The sequence below is a fragment of the Lactuca sativa genome, chromosome 8 (genome assembly GCF_002870075.4).
Source record: "Lactuca sativa cultivar Salinas chromosome 8, Lsat_Salinas_v11, whole genome shotgun sequence".
Lineage (NCBI taxonomy): Eukaryota > Viridiplantae > Streptophyta > Magnoliopsida > Asterales > Asteraceae > Lactuca > Lactuca sativa.
Genome location: NC_056630.2, coordinates 15,342,933 through 15,367,124, shown reverse-complemented (window position 1 = coordinate 15,367,124; position 24,192 = coordinate 15,342,933).

Sequence of the window (24,192 nt, the reverse complement as noted above, 5' to 3'; positions counted from 1 at the left end):
AGGTGACCCTTTTGTTTTTGATCATTGGTGGGACTGACCTTAGAGTTTTGATCTCTTTTGATTTCGGAACTGAACCTTTGCTTTCGGTTGGTTTCGTTCTCTGAACCGAACCTTTGCTTTCGGTTGGAGTCATCCTCAGAACCGAACCTTTGCTTTCGGTTGGTATTCTTTTATGAACTGAACCTTGGCTTTCGGTTGTTGTGGCTCTCGTGCTTTTTAACAGGATTATTCTCAAACTTCAGATTCTTGTCTTGATGTGAGAAATATGCATTCTGGGATTGCCAGAATTGTTTCCTTTCAGAGAGATTCTTCCTGTATCTCTGGTTCCTTTGATGTTTCTGATTCCTCATTTGCTTTGGTTGATGATGGATATTGGCTTTCATTTTTGGTTTCTCCTTGGCTGGTTCACTTTGAACTATGGAAGTTTCACTTTGAACTGAGGAACTAGAAGGAACGTCTTCTTTTGCCGAACTTCCATTTTCTTGAGGAATGTCTTTCGTACCACTGGTACTTGGCACATCGAAATTATTTGGCTTGTTCAAGGGTTCTGGTATGTATCTCCCTTTACTTATCCATGAGGTCCTTTCGGATAAGCCTACCGTTTCATCTGCATTATCGATTGGAGCTGACCAGAAGAACTCATCGCAGCCATCAGCATTGTCTTCGTTTACAATTGCTGTGAGTTCAGCAGTCTGATGTTCGGTTACTCCTGTGACCTTGTACACTTGATTTGGAGTGGTCCTGACCTTTTGATATACAACCGCTTTCTCTGCTAAGATCGGGGACTTTTTTTGGGACAATCGAGCGAACTCCACTGAATTTTCTGAAATTAGATTCTTGTGGTTTTCGGGTTCGCTTTTCACAAATTCTGAGCAGTCAACCGTGTCCTCTACAGATATTTCACTCATATTGTCATCCTCGTTAAGCTCAGATGCATTTTCAACATCAATTTTGTTTTCTGAGCTCAAGTTGGCGTTTAAAGAGTCAAATTTTTGTATGGTTTCGGTTCTCAGTTTAAGTCTATCATTTTCATCCAAAAGGTTTTTAAGCATGTCCTTATGGTCCTTGGATTTAATGAAAGATTCTATTTTGTCAAGTCCATACATATAGGTCGGATTGACGTCATCAGATGATATCACACTCTCACAATTATAAGCTTCAGCATCAATTTCATCCTCCTTAAACTCAAGGAAGGGCAAAATCATGCGATGAATCTTTTGTCCTATTTCACAATCCAAGTGAAGCTGAGTAATATTAGTGTAAAGACGTTTTGCAATAAAAAAAAAACATTTCGCTGTTTTAACAGCTTTAAATTGTCTCTTTGTAAATAAATGTTTTCATCTTTTATTTTAACTAATTCTGACTCCTTCAACTCGATCCACATGCGCCGCTCCTCACTCTTCGAAGACACCCTGCTTAATTGATTAGTTAGGTTAGAATTGGTGACTCGAGTTTGAGTTAAACTACTATCTAGATGAGAGATTCGTGAATTAACACTTTTTAGTTCTTTTTCATATGAGCTTTGTAGTACTTTAAATGAAATAAAAACCGATTGTACCTTCTTGATCAGTTCATCGAGTTCGTTGAACTGCACGCTGAGCGGTTTGGCTGTAAAGCACATATCCTGCTGCTCCTTCGGTTTATTGCTTCCACCATCAGTGTTGTATCCCCTCATCTGAGATACTTCGGACACCATAAAGCACCTTCCTCCACTTCTCTCCTCTTTTGCCACACAAGCCTTTCCATGAGAAGGCTTCCTCACTTCATCATCTTCAGAGTCGGTTGACCAAACTTCCACGCCACCGAACTCGTCATCAGCAACCGAACCCTGCACAATTAGAGCATTCATGGAAGGGTTAGCGGTAGATTTCTTCTTCCTCATCTCATCAAGCTTTTTCTGCAGCAAAGCTTCCTCATCCTTTACCTCATCCTTTTCAGTCATATTTTTGAGGACGCAATCCTTAGCATAGTGGTTTTTTCCTCCACAGTAGTAACAGCTTACTCCAGAATCACCCTCTGCCTTCGGTTCCTTCTTAGACTCATCAACCTTCGGTTCATCTTTAACCTTTTCTGAACTATAACTCCTCTGCTAGATTCGGTTTTTGTTGCTGGGGAATCTCTTCTTAATGAACCTCTTGGGGTTAGACACCATCATAGCATAATCCTCAGTCGTGAGGTCATACTCCTCCAAGTTGAGATCTTCGTCCTCCATCACAGCTTTACTTTTTGACAGGAGGGCCAGCGAACCTAGGCTTGAGACAACATTCTTTTCCTGCAGCACAGTTTTCTCTTGAGACTTGAGAATACCCACCAGTTTCGCCAAGGAATATGATTTAAACTGCTCATGGGCTTTAACTGTAGACACCACTGCTCTCCACTCTGATCTTAGACCATTTAAAAACGTAACCTTCTGCTCGATAAGCTTCCTTTCGATGTCATGTTTGATCATCCGGTTGAGAAGATGATTGAAGCGATCGAACGTTTGGGTCACAGTTTCTTCGGCTCCTTGCCTGAATTCTCCAAACTCAGATAAGAGCAATGTTTGGATAGAGTGTTCAAGATCCTCGTCTGTAGAGTACAATTCACGTAGCCTATCCCAAACTTCCTTTGCCGTCGTGCATGAACTTACCAACCTGAAAGTGTCAGACTGAAGGGCGAATCTGATCAATCTTAACGCCTTGATATTGCACTGGAATTTATCTTTTTCATCTTGCGCAATATCTTTAACATCCTTCAGTAGATCATTATACTCCTTTTGAGTTTTAATAATCCTTGACGTTGTAGAGTGAGAAAACGGTCCATTAATAATTGCTTCCCAGATGATGTATCCATTATCCTCAGATCCTATAACATAGTCTTCAAAGTGATGCGCCCAGACTTCATAATCATGGGTGTATAGGATGGGAATCTTCGTGGTTGATCCAATGCTGTTGGAAATATTGATGGGATTCGATTGCGACTCGTCCATAATGATTGAATAACCTGTTTAAAGATCAAACTTGTAATAAATCAGATTAGGGCAAAACCATAAATATCAAGATATGTCAATAATGAGATGACGGCTCAATAAATATCAGTAATTGCGGAAAACCCTAATTGAAACCTTTTCACAGAAAAGAAGTGTATTGATTACACAACCTCCTGCTCTGATACCAATTGATGAGATTGAAACTTAATCTTGAAGATCGATTAGATCTTAAACAGGTAAATAAAGATTAAATAGCAAGAACGCAATAATAATGAACAACTCAAGAATGAATCAAACGTGTCGAATGATTATAAAATAACCCTCAGAAGAGCTCGACGAAGAACATCAACTGTATAGGGTTAGAAGGTTTACAGGAATGATAAAGAAAATCAAAGCTATCGTAATCTTCTCTATTGTATTCTAGATCGTCATCTCTATATCATTCCCCTAATATGCATGCAAGCATATTCTTATATAGTAAACCTAACAGGCTCACGGTTGGACAGGCCCAAACCGGAGTGCAAAACTATTGAACTATTAGCCGAGCCCAATGACGCAACACTTAAACAAATCTTCAACCCAACAAAATGAACACTTCAATTTCAATAATTTAATATTTTTCTCATTTTTATTAAAAATTCAAACTTTCTAAATGTGACAACCCGAAATTCCTAGCTTGTACAAACCATTCACTTCAATCTAAGTCAGACTCGTTTCTGCTAACTTTTAGCACTGTTTAGAGTTTGTTTGAGCATTCTGAGCTTAATGCAACAAAGGAATCAATATTTGGAAGTGTCAGTTTAAGTTCTAAACTACCTAGCAACCGTAAACCTCCTCAAAAAGGAGTTTGCGGTCTAGACCTTGAGTTTACGGTCAAGGTGGCCGAAAAATTCCATGCTATATATATGGCCCTTAGTCATTTTCAATCACTTTTCACCATTTCAAGTCTAGAAATCCGATTCTCTCTCAAGTATCATCCGATTTTTCTCTTAGATCTTCAAGATTGTAAGTATTTCTTCCCTTGATTGGTGGATATCCTTCTATATCTAGTGATTATACATGATTTCATCCATGAAATCTCTTCATTTTGATAGATCTTCAAGTGTTCTTCATTTCACCAAGAACACACACTAGTGTTCTTGGATCCTAATCACCCTTACAAGCTTCTAATAAGTAAGTACACCACCCTTAGCTTGTTATATAGTTGAATCACTTGTTAAACCCCTAGAAAAGATCAAGAAACTCAAGAACAAAAGGTGTTCACGGTCTAGTGCATCTTCATAGACTGTAAACCCTTATAAAGGGTGTTCTTATAGCCCTTACCCTTCCTAAGGCTAAGCATGGTCCCTAGAATCCAATGCCTTTGATTGAAGCCCTTGAAAATCATCATTTGTGAAAATTTTGGTGAGTTTGCGGTTGAATCTCCTTAGACCGTGAACTCCATGACCATAAGGTCATTAGACCGTGAACCCAAGAACCGTAAACTCCAAGGACTGTGAACACTTGGACCGTGAACTCCTTAGGTCATGCCATTTGGACTGTAAACTCTATAGGGTGGCCATATACCCTAGTTATGAAATCATATGTGATTGTATCCCATGAATCTAAGAGTTTCCTAGCCTATTAGGGTGTTATCCCTTATAATTAGTTGTTTATACACTAATCAAATACACATACATGTCATTATATGTTTATTAGGATCTTTGTGTGCTCAAGGTTTCACGTGGCACTCTACATCCCATTTCCAAACATACTTCCGTATCACTCACTACCGGTAAGTTCATACCCCTTAATCTATCTTTTAAATGATTTTAAATGGTTTTATGGTGTGGGGGGGGGGGGGGGATAGTCACACTTGGGAAAATACACACTTTTAAACGTGAGCTACGGATACGGGGCATGGCATCACCTGCCATGGATCGTTTTGTATCCAGAGTCTCCTGGAGGGAGAGCGTGAATTTGTGTATAGATCTATACTGGATTCACTATCCTACACCTTGTTGTTCGCTACAGTGGGACTTGCAAGTCTACGGGTGCCAAATGTCATTTCTTTCGACGTCTTTCATCGTCGTGTTTTTAGTCGATAGTATGGTGCAATCATATCACATTATACCTTAATTAACAACCAGTTTAAGATAGTTAGTACAACAATAGTTACCATAATACAACACTACAATACTTTATTATTTTCCTATTGCATTCACATTGTGATCTTCTCACATAAACGGTGATGTAAAAACTATATTTTTGGTTAATGATAGTCACACTTGGGAAAATACACACTTTTAAAAGAAACAAACATACAAAACATTTGATGCCTTGGTAGAAGGATACATTTAGTAGAAAATATAGGATTTTCTAGGAGTTACAAACATTTACTACAAACATTTACAAACTTATACATCAAACACTTACAAACATTTACATTGAACATTTACAAACGTTTTCATCAAACTTAAACAAACATTGACACTAAATACTTATGAACTCACCAGCTTTAATGCTGATAAACTCTTTCAAAATAACTTGTATTCTCAGGTCTCCAATAGACAGGTACAGTCGACCAGGTTTTTGAGAAGACAAAGCATGTTCAAGACTCGTCCTTTATTTTGATTACTTGTTTTGATGTCTTTTTTCTATGAAAGAACACACTTGTATTAAATTATACTATTAATGCAATGGATGATGTTGCTGCTTGTTTACTATTTTGTATTGTTATGATACTTTACATGACGTCCTCTACCCCCGAACGTTTCCGACGTTCCGGTTTTTGGGTGTGACACTAAACGTTTAGGCTTTCTTTTATATATATATATATATATATATATATATATATATATATATATATATATATATATATATATATATATATATATATATATATATACACACACACACACACACACACACACTATTATATAAAACATTTTAGACATTTCTTGAAATTTCAAAGGTACCACTCCTACTACATCATGTACAATAAACTTATGCTTATCATTCAATACACATATTACATTTCCGTTTCAGAAACTAATCACATTAAATATTAATGTTTCATAAATAATCAAATGATACTCTTCCATCAATTAAATGACTTTCCTTCTTTATTCCCCCAATCATGTGTTGTTATCTCTGACCTTCCCCTATTAAAACCCACACTCAGTTTATCAAGTCATTTCAATTTCAAATTTTGAATCCTTAAATCTTATATTCTCCATTTACAAAGTTCCATGCAATATGAACACATAATAAAAGATTTTATGGCTCATGTAAAATTTCTATAATATTCTTTCTCTGGATGTTGCTTTTTTTTTTTCTTACCATAGACCTAATTGGATTTCCTGTTAAAATAAGGTGCCCTTAATGGAAATAGTGGTAATTTTGGGTCTCGATGGTGATGACGATATGATTCATCTTCTCAACTTCATGATCAATTTATTAAACGTCACCACAGTAATCCTCCATTCCATTTCTCTCTATAACATTTTCTTCTTTGAACTACGATTTTATGGTTTTAGATGCGGCCTCATCTGCCAAGCACGTCAATATGTCGATTTTTTTTTGTAGAATCGAGTATCTAACACTACCATCAGGAGTGTTAAACACATCATGGTTGCATATGGTCATCCTAGTAAGCAACCATGAGTTTTTATGTTACAGGTCATCTCTATTTTTCGGTGACTAATCATGAGCTTATTTGTTGAAGGTTATATTCAATCTATTATTGCATTGCTATTTCAAATTTGTGGCTTTTTTTATAATTCACTCATAATCATATATAATCATATTGACATTTCTCAATAGTTGCATTCTTCGTTTTGTCAAGGTTGGAGGTGACTTTGGATTTTTATCTGAACTTTTGTCAATTGTTTAAGAAGGTATATGGTAATAATCTTTTTTAACTCAAAAACAAAATAAAACATCTTTCCATTTTACCCACTTGTTCGTATCGTTGGATTCAATCTGTTTTGACTTTGAAAAGCATCTAGGATTATAACGGTCCTATCCAATTCAGAATCTTGTTAAAAAATAAAAGTAAAATGTTATAATAAACAAATAAATGGATAAACATTTATGTTAAATATATAAATTAAAATTGTTTCAGGACTAGAAAAACAACTTAAAATAGATTGAAAAAAAAAGTCGGATTGAAATATTACAACCCTACAACCCAACAAACCAGTTAAAGTTCTGAAACAACTTAATATGTTACGATTATTAGAAGTAACATTATGAATGAGTGACTAATTGCAATTTGCATGGAAGTGCAACATAAATGAATTTATCAACGTTTGAGGATTGTAAAAACGAAAAATTATCAATATCGTAACTTGGTTATACTTAAACGTTTTATGATTTGATCTAATAATAGTTAGAAAACTATTCACCGAAATAAATTAATCAGCGTCCAAAAAATATTTGTCGTCGTCGCTTTGCGCGGGCACACAACTAGTGTGTGTGTGTGTGTGTATATATATATATATATATATATATATATATATATATATATATATATATATATAGAGAGAGAGAGAGAGAGAGAGGTTGACGTTTATTTGACACCACCTATATTTTGTGAGACATGGGGACTAAATCTTAGCCTTTCATCAAATTTGATCTTGTGGCTTATAAAAAGCAGATTAACACTAATTAATCTAATTGATTAGGTAATTAGGGGAAGATTAGTCACTAAGTTAAATATAATATCACTACCAGATCTGATACATAATTAGTGTCATATTCACGTCGTCCTCAAGAACATCTTCATCTACTTCGTTTCTTCTACCAAAACTATCACTCCCATGTCATCAGCATTCCTTAATCTTCTCTTGTAATCGATCTTCAATCTCCATAAATCTTCACTTATTTCAACCATATCATCATCTGATTTTGAGATTGATTGATCGAAGAATGATCGTATCCTATCTAAATCATAGCTTCTAAATTCATGATTTTTGTGTTTTCGAGTTCATCTTCTTCATTCTTCTACATCTGCAATTGATAATCGGATTGATTAGGGTTGAAATTCATCTATCGACATCTGGGGATTGATTTTCATCTATCGACATCTGGGTGTGATCACCAGATAGAGGTTATTTTCAACAATATACTTCATCAAATCACATATATCACCTTCAAAATCTAATCGATTTTTAGCACAATAATCATCCACTTTCAACAAATAGGGTTAGTTTTTCTTCGTTGATCTTAAATTTCAAAAATTCTTCATCAAATCACAATCGTTTAGTTGTTTTACATCTATTTTGAGCACTTTCTAAATTCAATTTCTATTTATCAGATTTATGATTCCTACAATTTGTCAAGTTTTGACTTTGAGCACTTTTAAGGTTTGATTTTCAACACTCTTCAGGCAATGTGTTTTATAAAATTGACAAGGTATGTGCAAAGTAATTATTGTTATTCAACAAATTCACTTAAATTATGTAACGCCTGTGTTTCCGGGCTTGTCATATTTAGCAATATAATAGTCTAGGTTAATCTTTGTAACCCATTTTGAAATAATAAGAATGTATTATTTGAATTATGTGTTTTGTGCTTAATTGCTTAATTATGTGGTCTGATTAATTAAGAATAAAAAATAAGCGTCAAAAATTAAGTGTAAAATAAACTTAATATTTTTGGTTAATGTTGTAGTAGTCGAAACGAGGTTTCCGAATATATATAGAACGCCCAAATCTGACTTCGTATGAGGAAGTTATGATTTATCGAAGTTCCGGCTTAGCGGTATACAGCCTGAAATACTCGAATTGAGATCGAGCGGTTGTTAGCCGAAGCAATCTAAATGAGAATTGAAGATCTCATTGTTGGTATCGAAGCGATAAAAAGTTAGGCGAGAACGGACGTCAAACGAAGAAGTTATGAATTTATAACGAAAGTTTCTGTCGCGGCCTATTAAAAATAATTAATAAAAATAAAGTCAAAATTAGCCGACGGAGTCTAAAACGAAAGTCGTAGAGCGTGGTCTCACCTTTCCGTGGATATAAAGAACGTCGAAAACGGAGTTCGTATGAAGAAGTTATGAATTTCCGAAGTTTATTAATCATTTTGTATTTTTATTTAATTCAAAATCGGAGGCATTATCCGAAGCCGTGTCACCGGTGTAATCCGGAGTACGCCCCGCGTACGAGGTTACGCTATCGCGTAACTCCGATAGTGTCGACACTTCGGATGACGCATGCAATGACGATTTCGGACGCGTACGCGCTGCGTACGCCTGTACGCCCCGCGTACTCCGAGGCTCCAGCCTCTATATAAAGGATCCGAAGACAGCCATATTTCTTGTTCATTTTCTTCTCTTCTCTCTAGTCTTTTGCATCGTTTTTCGTGCCGAAGCTACCCCGAAGCCCCGGTATCATACTCTAGCCCCGAGGCAAGTCCCGAGATCCCGAAGATCCCGAGAAGCGCGGTTCCCGAGTCGAAGCTCTGCCCGCGAGAAGTTCGATTTTCGAGGAGATCTTCCAGATCTGCTGAGGAATACTACTTCTATAAGCCGTAGCGCTGTCCGATCATCTTCTGATCAGGTGAGTGTATACTACCTTTCATAAACACGATAATAATACAAGTGCGGTTTGAGTGTATTAAGTAAATTGTGGTTTATATGTGTGAGGGTATAGTTACTTTCTTTTAACGAGTAACTATGAAGTATTTTATATGATATACTTGTTATGTGTATATTTTGTGATTGTATGCGTGAATGGATATTCACTTTATTCTATCTCATAGATCTGAATTGTTTTCTATGTAATACGTGTTATGTGGTATGCCTCATCTGTTATGAGGAATATATATATTGAATGAAAATGATATACAGGTTTCTAAACTACGTATGAAAATATATATTTTTATCTACTAATATGTTGGGTAGAACATGGGTAGATAGTTGGTGTGTAATAAACAGATGAGAGGCCTCGATGTTGTTGTTGTTGTTGATCTAGTTATTCAGCGGAGTATGGATAACGACCACGGACTCTTTCTAGACAGTCCAGTGGAGCGCTAGCAGGTTCATAACCTGTAGGTGTTGTGAACGATGTGTTCACCGGTGTACTCTATCCCCCTCATGGTTGCCTTTAGGATATCTATTGTTGAGGAAACCCCTTCGCAGTGATGTCCGTCCCGATGAAAATCCTAGATTAGGTCCCTTGAGATAGTTGTTTTAGGGACGTAAAGTGAGGATAACGGGAATGGGTAATCGGGATAGTGATTGGTTGGTGAAATTAAATATAACTTATTTATTGTGGGTTGAAAACCCTATATGCTCACCAGGCTCCCAAGCCTGACCCACTCAGTTTTATTTGTATTACAGGAAGTGGCACAAGGGCGTAAGATGGATGGATCATCTTGTTGTTTTGTTTACAAGTCTGTATATGTATATATTTGTTGAATGACTTGTAATGTTTATCGTTTATGCTTTATGGTCTGTATCGGAACATGACATCCCGAGTTTTGATTATATAATGAAATGCATCTCTTGATGAAATGCTTTGATAAATATTATTTTATCATGTTTTGTTTTGGGAACAAATTCCGCAACTCTTTCAAATCAAAAGGATTTACTCTGAAAATATTTAAAAGCATAAATGAAAATCGGTCTTTTCTGGCCGAGATTTTGGGGATGTCACAGTTGGTATCAGAGCATTAGTTTAAGCGAACTAGGAATTTGTAGGATTTCTAGACTTAAACTTAGAATGCTAAGTGGATTGTTGAGATGTGTGTCTGTTGGATTTTAGACACGAGCACTAGTTTATTTTAGGAAAGTTGCCTAAAATGCTTTTATGTGCTAAATGTTATATGTTGCCATATATGATATTAATTGTTCGGATCTACGGTCTGTTGCCGACCGGATCTGGAAACCTTTTGTGTGTAGGATTCTAAGCGTATGCCTACGTTATTAGAACTAGCATGTAAACGTTTCGGAGTGATAAGGATGATTGAATATCTATCGTGAATAAGGATCTAATTTCACCTTATTCGGTGTGTAGATCAAAATGGTGAGAACAAGGAGTGGCGTTGGAAACGCGGATGAAAATAGGAATCAACCGCCAGTGATTGAGCAGATACCTGTTGTAGCAGCAGCACCAGAACCAATAACAATGGCTGCGGTGCAAGCCATGATTCGGGCTATGCTAGCCGAACAAAGGGAGGAGATGCGACAAATGTTGCATAATAATAGGGATGAACCTGTCATACCTATTGAGGAACCTGAATTGATTCCTGAGCAATCGGAGGAAGGGAACAATAGTCGCATGGTGAGTCAAGTTGGGACTCAAGAGGAACGAAGAAACGATACAGAAAGGAGAAACAACAAGGATGGGCGTATGTACAAGAATTTCTTGGGCGCCAAACCGCCAAGTCTTTCTGGGAGCCCAAAGCCTGTTGAGATAATGGATTGGATCTCCGAAATGGAGATGGTATTTGAAAGTTGCGACTGTAGCAACAAACAGAAGACCGTCTTTGCGGTTAGATAACTGAAGACTGGAGTCTTGAGTTGGTGGAAGTTGTTGGCAGATACTATGCCACGAGGAGAAGCCCTGAAACTGTCATGGGAGGAGTTCTTGGAACAGCTGAGGGTGCAGTATTGTTCAGAGATAGATCTGATTGATCTGAACAATGAGTTCCAAAACTTGAAGAAAGGGAAGATGAGCATAGATGACTATGCTACTGCGTTTACTGAGAAGATGAAGTTGTTTCCGTACCTAGTGCCGACGGAACTCTCCAAGATTGAGAGGTTTGCTAACGGACTGCCTGCTGACTTTGGTCCGACAGTCAAGATGGCAACCACTCTGAAAACGGCTGTTCGTGCAGCTAAGAATGTGGAGGCCCAGCAGAAGGAAAGGGGTCTGGAAAGAATAGATGTTGGAGAAAAGAGGAAGTTCGATGGAACTTCAGGGTCCAACAAGAAAAACAAGTTCTCGAAGTCTGGTTCGAGGGGAGGTGGAGGTGAAGCGAAATGGTGCGACAAATGTAAGAAGAAGCATCATGGAAGATGTGAGGTGGCGAACACATGCTACAAGTGTGGAAAGCCAGGGCACTATGCCAATGAGTGTACCCTCACGAAGAAATTTTGCTATGGTTGTGGTGAGGAGGGTCATATGTCGAGGGACTGCACGAAGAAGAAGGAGGCAGCTAGACCCAACATTCCGCCAAAGCCAAAGGCGAGAGCATTCCAGATGACACTGGAAGTTGCTAAAGATGAAGCTGATGTCGCTTCAGGTACCTTTCTCGTTAACGAATTGCCTGCCCAAATTTTATTTGATTCTGGAGCCAACTACTCCTTTATATCGCATCAATTTGGTAGAAAGCTAGCTTTGCCTGTTGTTAGACTAGATAATGCCTTATTAGTCGAAGTTGCTAGTGGCAAGTTTGTACCTGTTAGCTATCGCATGAAAAACATCTTAATTGATCTGAATGGGAATAAGTTCCACGAGGAATTATTGCCTATCGAACTTAATGGTTTCGACATCGTATTGGGAATGGATTGGCTTAGCGCCAACGACGCCGAAATTTTATGCAAGAAGAAAATAGTCAAAGTAAACCCGCCTGGGAAAGATTCATTTATGGTGTATGGAGATAAACGCAGAGTGAATTCTGGAATCATTTCATTGATGAAAGCCAGAAAATGTTTGACCAAGGGGTGTACATCATATTTAGCATTCGTGATTGATGCTAAGAAGGAAAAGAAGGTGATGCAGAATATTCCAGTGGTGTGTGATTATCCGGAAGTATTTCCCGAAGATCTTCCTGGATTACCGCCTGATCGACAAGTGGAATTCCGTATTGACTTTTTGCCAGGAACGACGCCAATTGCAAAAGCACCTTATCGATTAGCACCGACGGAGGTGAAGGAGCTAATGATGCAACTTCAGGAGTTATTGGACAACGGTTTCATTAGACCTAGTTCATCACCCTGGGGAGCTCCGGTGTTATTCGTGAAGAAGAAAGATGGAAGTATGAGAATATGCATTGATTACCGAGAGCTGAACAAGGCAACAATAAAGAATAGATATCCGTTGCCGAGGATTGATGACCTGTTTGATCAATTGCAAGGTTCGAGCTATTTCTCGAAGATCGATCTAAGGTCAGGATATCATCAGCTAAAAGTAAGAGAGCAAGATATCGAGAAGACTGCATTCAGAACTAGATATGGACACTATGAGTTTTTGGTTATGTCGTTTGGACTAACCAATGCTCCAGCAGCATTCATGGATTTAATGAATAGGGTTTGTAATCCTTTTCTTGATAAATCCGTGATAGTGTTCATAGATGACATTTTGATTTACTCGAAAAGCCAGGAGGAGCATGGCAGACACTTGCGAGAAGTGTTGGAAGTTTTGAAGAAGGAGAAGTTGTATGCAAAGTTCTCCAAATGTGATTTTTGGATTCGTGAAGTCCAATTCTTGGGTCACGTGGTCAACCAAGAAGGGATAATGGTTGATCCAGCGAAGATTGAAGCTGTGACAAAGTGGGAGCAACCGAAAAGTCCCACAGAGATTCGAAGCTTTTTAGGATTAGCCGGATATTACCGAAGGTTTATCCAAGGCTTTTCTTCGATCGCTAGTCCATTGTCAGCTTTGACCCACAAAGGAGCTACTTATGCTTGGGGTGAGAAGCATCAGGAAGCATTTGAGAAGCTAAAGAAGAAGCTATGCGAGGCACCGATACTTTCTCTACCCGATGGAGTTGAAGACTTTGCTGTCTATAGCGATGCGTCTGGGGTTGGATTGGGTTGTGTTTTGACCCAAAGAGAAAAGGTGATAGCATATGCGTCTCGACAGCTGAAAGAGCATGAAAAGAACTACCCGACTCATGATTTGGAGTTGGCAGCGGTAGTTTTCGCTCTGAAAATATGGAGGCATTACCTCTATGGCACGAAGTGCAAACTTTTCACTGATCATAAGAGTCTCCAATATCTCTTTAATCAGAAGGAATTGAATATGAGGCAACGACGCTGGCTAGAATTACTTAAAGACTACGACTGCGAGATACTTTACCACCCCGGTAAAGCTAATGTTGTTGCTGATGCTCTCAGTCGGAAGGTCAATATTGAAAGGAAGAGGCCAAGAGCGTTGAGAATTGAAGTTGTCTCAACTATTTTGGAAAGTATAAAGAAAGCTCATAGCGAAGCTTCTGAGAAGAATGACAGAAAGGAGGAACGTTTGGGCAAAACATTGGTGTTCGGTGTAAACAGTCATGGACTGAAGGTGTTCCAAGATCGGATTTGGATACCTAAGACAGGAGGAGTCAGAGATCTTCTGATGGAAGAAGCTCACAAGACCATGTACTCGATTCATCCGGGTAGCACTAAAATGTATAGGGACCTGAAACCCTACTACTGGTGGCCGACGATGAAGCTTGATGTTGCAAAGTATGTGGCCGAGTGTGTGACTTGTGCGAGAGTCAAGACACAACATCAGAAACCGTACGGGAGTTTAGAACCTTTGCCTGTGCCTATGGGTAAGTGGGAAGACATTGCTATGGATTTTGTCACTAAACTGCCCAGAACAAAGAATGGTCACGACATGATTTGGGTGGTCGTTGATCGATTCACTAAGAGTGCGCATTTCATAGCGGCCAGGGAGAAATGGTCTATGGAGAAGCTTGCGAATTCTTACGTGAAGGAAATTGTGAGGCTTCACGGTGTTCCGTTGACGATTGTGTCGGATCGTGATAGCCGTTTCACATCGAGGTTTTGGAAAAGTCTACAAGAGGAATTGGGTACCAAGTTATGTTTAAGCACAGCTTACCATCCGCAGACTGATGGTCAGAGTGAAAGAACGATACAAACACTTGAAGATATGCTGAGAGCATGTACTCTGGAATTCCTAGGTAATTGGGATGAACATTTATCGTTGGTAGAATTTTCCTATAATCATAGTTTCCACTCGAGCATTAAGATGGCACCTTACCAAGCTTTGTATGGACAGAAGTGTCGTACGCCGTCTTGTTGGCTTGAGGCTGGGGAAAAGCAGTTTATGGGACCGGAGTTGGTTCATCAAACTGCTGAAAAGTTGAAAATAATTAGGATCGTCAAAAGAGCTATGCTGACAAGAAGCGAAGACCGATGACTTTTGAGGTTGGGGATTCGGTTTTGCTTAAGGTCTCGCCATGGAAGGGACTTATAAGATTTGGTAAAAGGGGAAAGTTGAGTCCAAGGTTTATTGGACCGTTTAAAGTTCTTCAGAGGATTGGGAACCAAGCTTACAAGCTCGAATTACCCGAAGAACTGAATGGAATTCACAACACTTTTCATGTGTGTTATTTGAGGAAGTTCACGGGAGAAGTTCCCAACATAATTCCAATTTCTGAATTGAGAATTGATGAGAACAAAAGGTTGATCGAAGAACCAGAGGCAATTGTTGACCGAAAGACTAAGAAATTGCGACGCAAGATGGTTGGGTTAGTGCTTGTCCGATGGAAACACACGAATGGGCCGAATCTCACCTGGGAGACGGAGAGTGACATGATGGGTCGCTATCCGCATATGTTTGTTGATGTGTGATTCCGGGGACGGAATCATTCTAAGGTGGAGAGAACTGTAACGCCTGTGTTTCCGGGCTTGCCATATTTAGCAATATAATAGTCTAGGTTAACCTTTGTAACCCATTTTGAAATAATAAGAATGTATTATTTGAGTATTATGTGTTTTGTGCTTAATTGCTTAATTATGTGGTCTGATTAATTAAGAATAAAAAATAAGCGTCAAAAATTAAGTGTAAAATAAACTTAATATCTTTGGTTAATGTTGTAGTAGTCGAAACGAGGTTTCCGAATATATATAGAACGCCCAAATCTGACTTCGTATGAGGAAGTTATGATTTATCGAAGTTCCGGCTTAGCGGTATACAGCCTGAAATACTCGAATTGAGATCGAGCGGTTGTTAGCCGAAGCAATCTAAATGAGAATCGAAGATCTCATTGTTGGTATCGAAGCGATAAAAAGTTAGGCGAGAACGGACGTCAAACGAAGAAGTTATGAATTTATAACGAAAGTTTCTGTCGCGGCCTATTAAAAATAATTAATAAAAATAAAGTCAAAATTAGCCGACGGAATCTAAACGAAAGTCGTAGAGCGTGGTCTCACCTTTCCGTGGATATAAAGAACGTCGAAAACGGAGTTCGTATGAAGAAGTTATGAATTTCCGAAGTTTATTAATCATTTTGTATTTTTATTTAATTCAAAATCGGAGGCATTATCCGAAGCCGTGTCACCGGTGTAATCCGGAGTACGCCCCGCGTACGAGGTTACGCTATTGCATAACTCCGATAGTGTCGACACTTCGGATGACGCATGCAATGACGATTTCGGACGCGTACGCGCTGCGTACGCCTGTACGCCCCGCGTACTCCGAGGCTCCAGCCTCTATATAAAGGATCCGAAGACAGCCATATTTCTAGTTCATTTTCTTCTCTTCTCTCTAGTCTTTTGCATCGTTTTTCGTACCGAAGCTACCCCGAAGCCCCGGTATCATACTCTAGCCCCGAGGCAAGTCCCGAGATCCCGAAGATCCCGAGAAGCGCGGTTCCCGAGTCGAAGCTCTGCCCGCGAGAAGTTCGATTTTCGAGGAGATCTTCCAGATCTGCTGAGGAATACTACTTCTATAAGCCGTAGCGCTGTCCGATCATCTTCTGATAAGGTGAGTGTATACTACCTTTCATAAACACGATAATAATACAAGTGCGGTTTGAGTGTATTAAGTAAATTGTGGTTTATATGTGTGAGGGTATAGTTACTTTCTTCTAACGAGTAACTATGAAGTATTTTATATGATATACTTGTTATGTGTATATTTTGTGATTGTATGCGTGAATGGATATTCACTTTATTCTATCTCATAGATTTGAATTGTTTTCTATGGAATACGTGTTATGTGGTATGCCTCATCTGTTATGAGGAATATATATATATACTGAATGAAAATGATATACAGGTTTCTAAACTACGTATGAAAATATATATTTTTATCTACTAATATGTTGGGTAGAACATGGGTAGATAGTTGGTGTGTAATAAACAAATGAGAGGCCTCGATGTTGTTGTTGTTGTTGATCTAGTTATTCAGCGGAGTATGGATAACAACCACGGACTCTTTCTAGACAGTCCAGTGGAACGCTAGCAGGTTCATAACCTGTAGGTGTTGTGAACGATGTGTTCACCGGTGAACTCTATCCCCCTCATGGTTGCCTTTAGGATATCTATTGTTGAGGAAACCCCTTCGCAGTGATGTCCGTCCCGATGAAAATCCTAGATTAGGTCCCTTGAGATAGTTGTTTTAGGGACGTAAAGTGAGGATAACGGGAATGGGTAATCGGGATAGTGATTGGTTGGTGAAATTAAATATAACTTATTTATTGTGGGTTGAAAACCCTATATGCTCACCAGGCTCCCAAGCCTGACCCACTCAGTTTTATTTGTATTACAGGAAGTGGCACAAGGGCGTAAGATGGATGGATCATCTTGTTGTTTTGTTTACAAGTCTGTATATGTATATATTTGTTGAATGACTTGTAATGTTTATCGTTTATGCTTTATGGTCTGTATCGGAACATGACATCCCGAGTTTTGATTATATAATGAAATGCATCTCTTGATGAAATGCTTTGATAAATATTATTTTATCATGTTTTGTTTTGGGAACAAATTCCGCAACTCTTTCAAATCAAAAGGATTTACTCTGAAAATATTTAAAAGCATAAATGAAAATCGGTCTTTTCTGGCCGAGATTTTGGGGATGTCACAAATTATACATGCATTATACCTATTTGATGAAAGTCCTGAATGAAAAAATAGTCAAATGTATCACCCCTTCTCATGACTAAATTCTTCTTTAAGAATATGAGTATATTTCCAAAATATGAGTCATAATTAGTGAAAAATAATGCATTGTTGACTTTGTTCTTATAATGATTGACATCATTATTATGTTTAATATTTTTCATTTTTCTTTTATCTGATCTTTTATAGAAACCAATCTTTAATACAATGAAATGGTTTTGTTTAAATCTTATTTTGTAATGAAATTCTTCTGATTATATTAATCGTATATCATTACCCGTATGTCATTACATTGTGTGAGTATCTATCAGAGATTCATCATAATTAAGGAAACCACTAGTTCAATATGGACATAAAAAATTGTGTATTATTCTTATAGAATATTTTACATACATACAGTAACATCAATTATGATTGTATATATGTATAATTCAAGGATTAATTACAATAAATATAAACATTCAGGAATTAAAGGTAATGTTATCTATACATGCATATTATCCTAATTATAATTATTATATACCATCACTCATATTTCATTACATGGTGTTATTATCTAGTAGTTATTCATCACAATGAAGAAAATCTGCAAGCAATGAGGAATAAAGGTTGTGGAACCGAAAGATGGTTAAAGATTATCCTGGAGAAGACTACCGTTCAAGGTCAACAGCAATCAAGATCATGCAAAATATGTGGCGTGTAAGGTCATGATACAAGGAAATCTTTAACAATGAACAAAATTTTCAAGGAACAGTTTGCACAATGTTGTCTATATATATTTTTATTTTTTCATACTAGAATAATTGAACAATGTTGTGTACATCTAATTACATTATGTTTTTATCCTTTCGACATCTAATTAGAATTTGAAAAAAAAATATGCTCAAAAGTGAGTTTCCCATTTAATTTCACAAATGTATCCGTAAATGTTGATTTTAAGAACTTTGATCATTCTCCTCCATTTCACCATCTTCGGTTCAACTCTTTTTGCTGTCAATTGTTTTTGAGTTTCTTTAACTCCAACTTGCGCTTTTTCATTTTCTGGCTCATTGGTACTTCAAAAAATAGTACCCGAAAACAAGTTATTGAATTTCTTTGCCAATTCCATGTTCTATTTTCATTTGAAACATCGAAATACAATTAGAAACAATTTCTTCCATATTCTCTTTTTCTACAAAAACTTTCTTGAATACATTTTCAAATATTTCTTCATGTTCCTGAAAAATAGTAAGACTAGAATTATAAGTATAACTTATTAAATGAAATCAAAATATTCAGTTGAATAATCAGTTATGAAGTAACATACGATATATCATATCAGAATAGTAGAATATCAATTATGAACCATAAGCATGTCATATCAGAATATCTAGAATTACAGAAAATAGCAACATACTTTAATCTTTCTACTACTATAAACAATGTACTTACTTCTTACTCATTATAGCAACATACTTTCATTTCCTAACCAATATAAGCAATATGTAACTTGAACCTTGTAATGTGATAATAAGTGTTAGATTACATCTTGATATTATCAGTTAAAAATGAGTTCTCCATATGAGGTTTAATGTGACAACCCGGAATTTTTTTTATTATTTAAAGCTCAGTCAGTCAACTCAACTGAGTGTCAAAATCATTAGTACAGAGTTCTAGCCCAGTTACAAGTCATTCTAAGGAGTTTTGAGCCAAATACACTTAAGGAATAAGTGTTAGAAAGTACCCGCTAGAGCCACAGTGCAGCAAAACGAATCCTAACCCCATCTAAATGAGTTCAAGGCCACAAGACCATGAGTTTACGGCCGTACACTCAAGAGTATATATAGGGCATTGGGTCATTTCTTCTCATTTCTTCAGTTCTTGGCCGTATTTTCTTTCATTCTCTCTCAACTATCATAACAACAATCACCCTAGATCTTCAAAACTAGTAAGTATTCATCCTTTATTAGTTGATACACCTCTTAATCTAGCATTCTCTCATGACTTCATCCACAAAAATCACGTTTCTTAGATCTTCAAGAAACACCAAGAACACATACTAGTGTTCTTGGCCAAAACCGACCATTCAAGCTCCTAGATTGTAAGTACTCTTGATCCAACTCATTGTACACTAGGTTTAACATGTTTAGAGCTTTGAAAACATAAGAAATCATGGGATTCAAGGAGTTTACGGCCAAGACATGTTCTTGGGCCGTATACCCCTTTTATGGTTGCAAATGACACCCTAACACCTTAGTAAGCCTTGGTTAGTGACATAGAACCTTACACCATTGACCTAAGGAACACAATTCATGAAATGGTACTTCTTACCATGAGTTTATGGCCGTAAACTCATGGGGAAGTGGTCCCAGGGCCGTAAACACCATACAAGGTCATTTTAGGACCTTAAACCCACCCAAACACTTGTTTAAAGCTTTGGAGCACTTAACCACTTAAGCCCTTAGAGTTTTGAGCCTATTTTGGTGACCAATTGAGAGTTTACGGCCAGGAGTAAACTCCCCTAGGCCGTAAACTCCAACAAATATGGTCCATTGACCATAAACTCCCGTATGAGGCCTTGCACTCCTTTGTTGCAACCCGATGGCCTCCTAGCACTTGACCAAAGTGTTATCCTTGCAATAGGATGTATATACATGTTTAGCTAGTGTTATAATAACTAATAATATATATATATATATATATATATATATATATATATATATATATATACACATATGTCTTCATATGTTATTAGGATCATTGTGTGTGTCTAAGTCTTCACTTGACACCAAGCACTTGTCCGATATTTCCTTCCGATCCGCTCACTATAAGTGAGTTCATACCCCTTAATCAATGTTTTAAATGTTTTTAAATGATTTTATGGGGGGGGGGGGGAGGGGAATACAAGTTAAGTCATGCTAGTTATTATATCAATCACATGTGATTAATAACCAACATACCACTGGATTTACTACACCTTTAGCTGTTTTATCAAACATATTACTTCAGATTGCTTTCTAAAATATTTTTACTTGTTTAAAACTCTTTATTAAACTATATTATGTTCTGTATGTTTCCTTTCAAAGCTCTGTTATATTTTGTTATCAAAAGAATTACTTTCGAAATGCTTTATAAAATGACATCAAGTCATTATTATTTATTTATTGTTCAAAACCCTTAAATGTTTTACAAAACTTCTTTTATACTTTAATATTGTTAAAAGCACACCTGTATATGTATAGTTATATAAGTAATGCTTGAAGGACTTAGGAAGGCTAGCTCGCGTTATTTCCTTTTCCTCGTTGGGATGTGGCTTTAGGGTATCAGTTATCCGTCCGAAGGTCGCTCAACTATTAGTTATATATCATGTATACATATATAGACATAAAAGTACCCTCAGTCAGTTCAGTACCTTTGGCTAGTAAAGGTATACCTTCGTTATACTTGTACCTTACTAGTAACTATTATAGGTATATTTAGGAGATACTACTTACCATTCCAAGTACAAGGAATACACCAGAGTCAGTTCATTCATGAGTCTATACTAAATGCTATATGAAGAGATACACCTACATAGATACACTTACATGGATACACTTACATGGATACACTTACTTGGATACACTTACATGGATACTTTTACATAGATACCTTGTTAAAAGCATGCCTGTATATGTATAGTTATATAAGTAATGTTTAAAGGACTTAGGAAGGCTAACCCGCTTTATTTCCTTTTCCTCGTTGGGATGTGGTCTGGTGGGTATCGGGTATCCGTCCGAAGGTCGTTTAGATATTTAGTTATATATCATGTGTACATATACGGACATAATAGTTCTAATCAGTTAGTTCAGTACCTTTAGATAGCAAAGGTATACGTTCATATATCCCTAGTAAGCTATTATAGGTATAGTTTGGGCTTATATATGATTTGGTAATAAATATGGATTTCGACCTAGCGATTTGTTGCGGAAGTCACCTTTAGTTCCAAACATAGAATAGGGACTACCAATCATATTATTACTTACTTACTGCGGGTCTCGTGAGAAGACTACTTACTTACAGCGGGTCTCATGAGAAGACTACTTACTTGCTTACTTTCTTTCACTTAAGTCTTGGTAGAAGATTACTTTCAAAACTGTCTAGTTTTGGTAGAAGACTACCTGTTTATACTAGTAGGAAATATGGGATTTTCTAGGGAATTCAAACGTTTACACTTTTACTTATAAGACTTTTCATTAATACTTATATAAATAACGATATTAAATACTTATGAATTCACCAGCTTTAAAGCTGATACTCGCTTTCAAAATAACTTGTATTCTCAGGTCACAAATAGACAGGTACCGATGCAAGGTTTAGAGAAGACGGAGCAGTCAAGACTTGTCTTTTATTTTGAGTATTCATTATGTTGTTATTACCATGAAAGAACACACTTGTGAATAAAATTATACTATTAATGCAATGGATGATGTTGTTGCTTGTTTACTACTTTACATTGTTGTGATACATTACATGACGTCCCCCGCCCCAGAACATTTCTGCCGTTCCGGTTTTGGGGTGTGACAAATTGGTATCAGAGCATTGTTTATAGTGAATTAAGTATATCAACCCATAAAAGATATACTAACTATAATACAATGGGATTAAAAATACTCTGACCAAGAGTTTATACTTTTAAATAATAAAATATTTAAGTAAGTATACGTGCCTGCATTCATACTAGAACCAATGTCACAATGACAAGAACAAAAGTATTACGATTGTTGGATATCACAAGTAAGCTTGGGGATGTATGGTCAGTCTTGGGAGTGGCATAGCCTGATCAACTATGCTGGTCCGAAGAGCGATTAGCATGTGCCCGAGAATGGTTGTGATGTGGCAACAAGTCTAAAAACTTACCAACACTACCAGAAAGAAATACCATAGGGGTATTTAGTGTTACTATAATTACTTATCTGAGAACTAAATATATTTTTATTAATATGCCAATAGTCATTTAGTGGATACACTAAGGTTATATGTACTAGGATGTCATAGACTTAGAATCTGTGAATCTTTGCTTTATGTCCTGTCCTCGTTAGGTTGGGGGCTTAGGGTTAGGGTCACTTATTCGAAGGTCTATCCTATCCTAAATTCATATAACTGGTATGCACTAAACAAGTATTGAAGCAACTGATAAAGATCATCTTATAACTATCTAAGTTAGTTCGTCTATTTAGTTAGTTCTCATTATCCCTTTTCTCGCGTAGATATCATGGTTGGATTCCATCCCCACGACAACCCATACTACCCTAACCATGACAAGGATGGATGGCTTAGAGAGGAGCCAGAGAATGATCACCCAATCCATTCGAATGATCACTCAACTGAAGACTTTTCTAGTAGTTCTCGACGCCAATAGAATCTCATCGACCTCTCCTTCGGATATAACCTAGTTTATGTGAATCTCTGGTCTAATTTCCTATCGTTATAAATCTTAGGTCTATTAGGTCTTGATTAGGTCGTAGTCCTGTCAAAACTTTCCCATCAGTGGTTGATGTAAGGCCTACTCCTAGGCCACTTTTCCAGAACATGTTACATCTATAATTCCAGTATTTTTGATAGATACCTAATCTCATGAAAATTATTATCCAAATGCTTTCACCTTTCAGTACTAAACCCACATTCAAACATACTATTCAATTGTGTTGTTGGACTATGGAGAGTTAGTCCATGAGTCACTCTCCTTATTCATTTATTCTTACCGTGTTGTCATCTTTTAATCATATAGTCAAAAGATGTCGCCTCGCAGGAATCCAAGGCATAACCCTAATAACGAAACGCCTATACCACCACCTCAACCTCCTCCTCCTTTCGACACTGCCATGTTACAAGCAGCCTTCACAGCCGCAGTAGCAGCTGCCGTGTCATCCATCAATACTCCTGTCCCTAGTGGATCGGGAACGGGTGCACCTCCTTCTCACCATGGAGAGAGCCATGGGCATCCCAGGGAATGCACCTACAAGGATTTTACGAACGCCAAACCCCTAGATTTTAATGGAACTGGAGGGGTTATGATTTTAAGGCAATGGATAGAAAAGACGGAAGCAGTCTTTGAGATCTGCGCCTGCCTAGAGAGCAACAAGGTCAAGTTTGCTGCTTGTACCTTTTGAGAAAGAGCTTTAACATGGTGGAATGGCCATGTTAAGGTACTGACTCTAGTAGTGGCAAATTCGATAAGTTGGGAAAACTTGAAGATCATGCTAATGAGAGAGTACTGTCCTCGAGGGGAAATTCAAAAGCTCGAACATGAACTTTGGAGTCTGGAGATGGTTGGTACCGATATATCAACCTATACGGGTAGATTCTGTGATCTGGCAAACCTGTGCCCAGATATGGTTGCTCCTGAGAGCAAGAAATTAGAGAGGTATATTTGGGGGCTGTCTCCCCAAATTCAGTCAAGTGTGTTAGCATC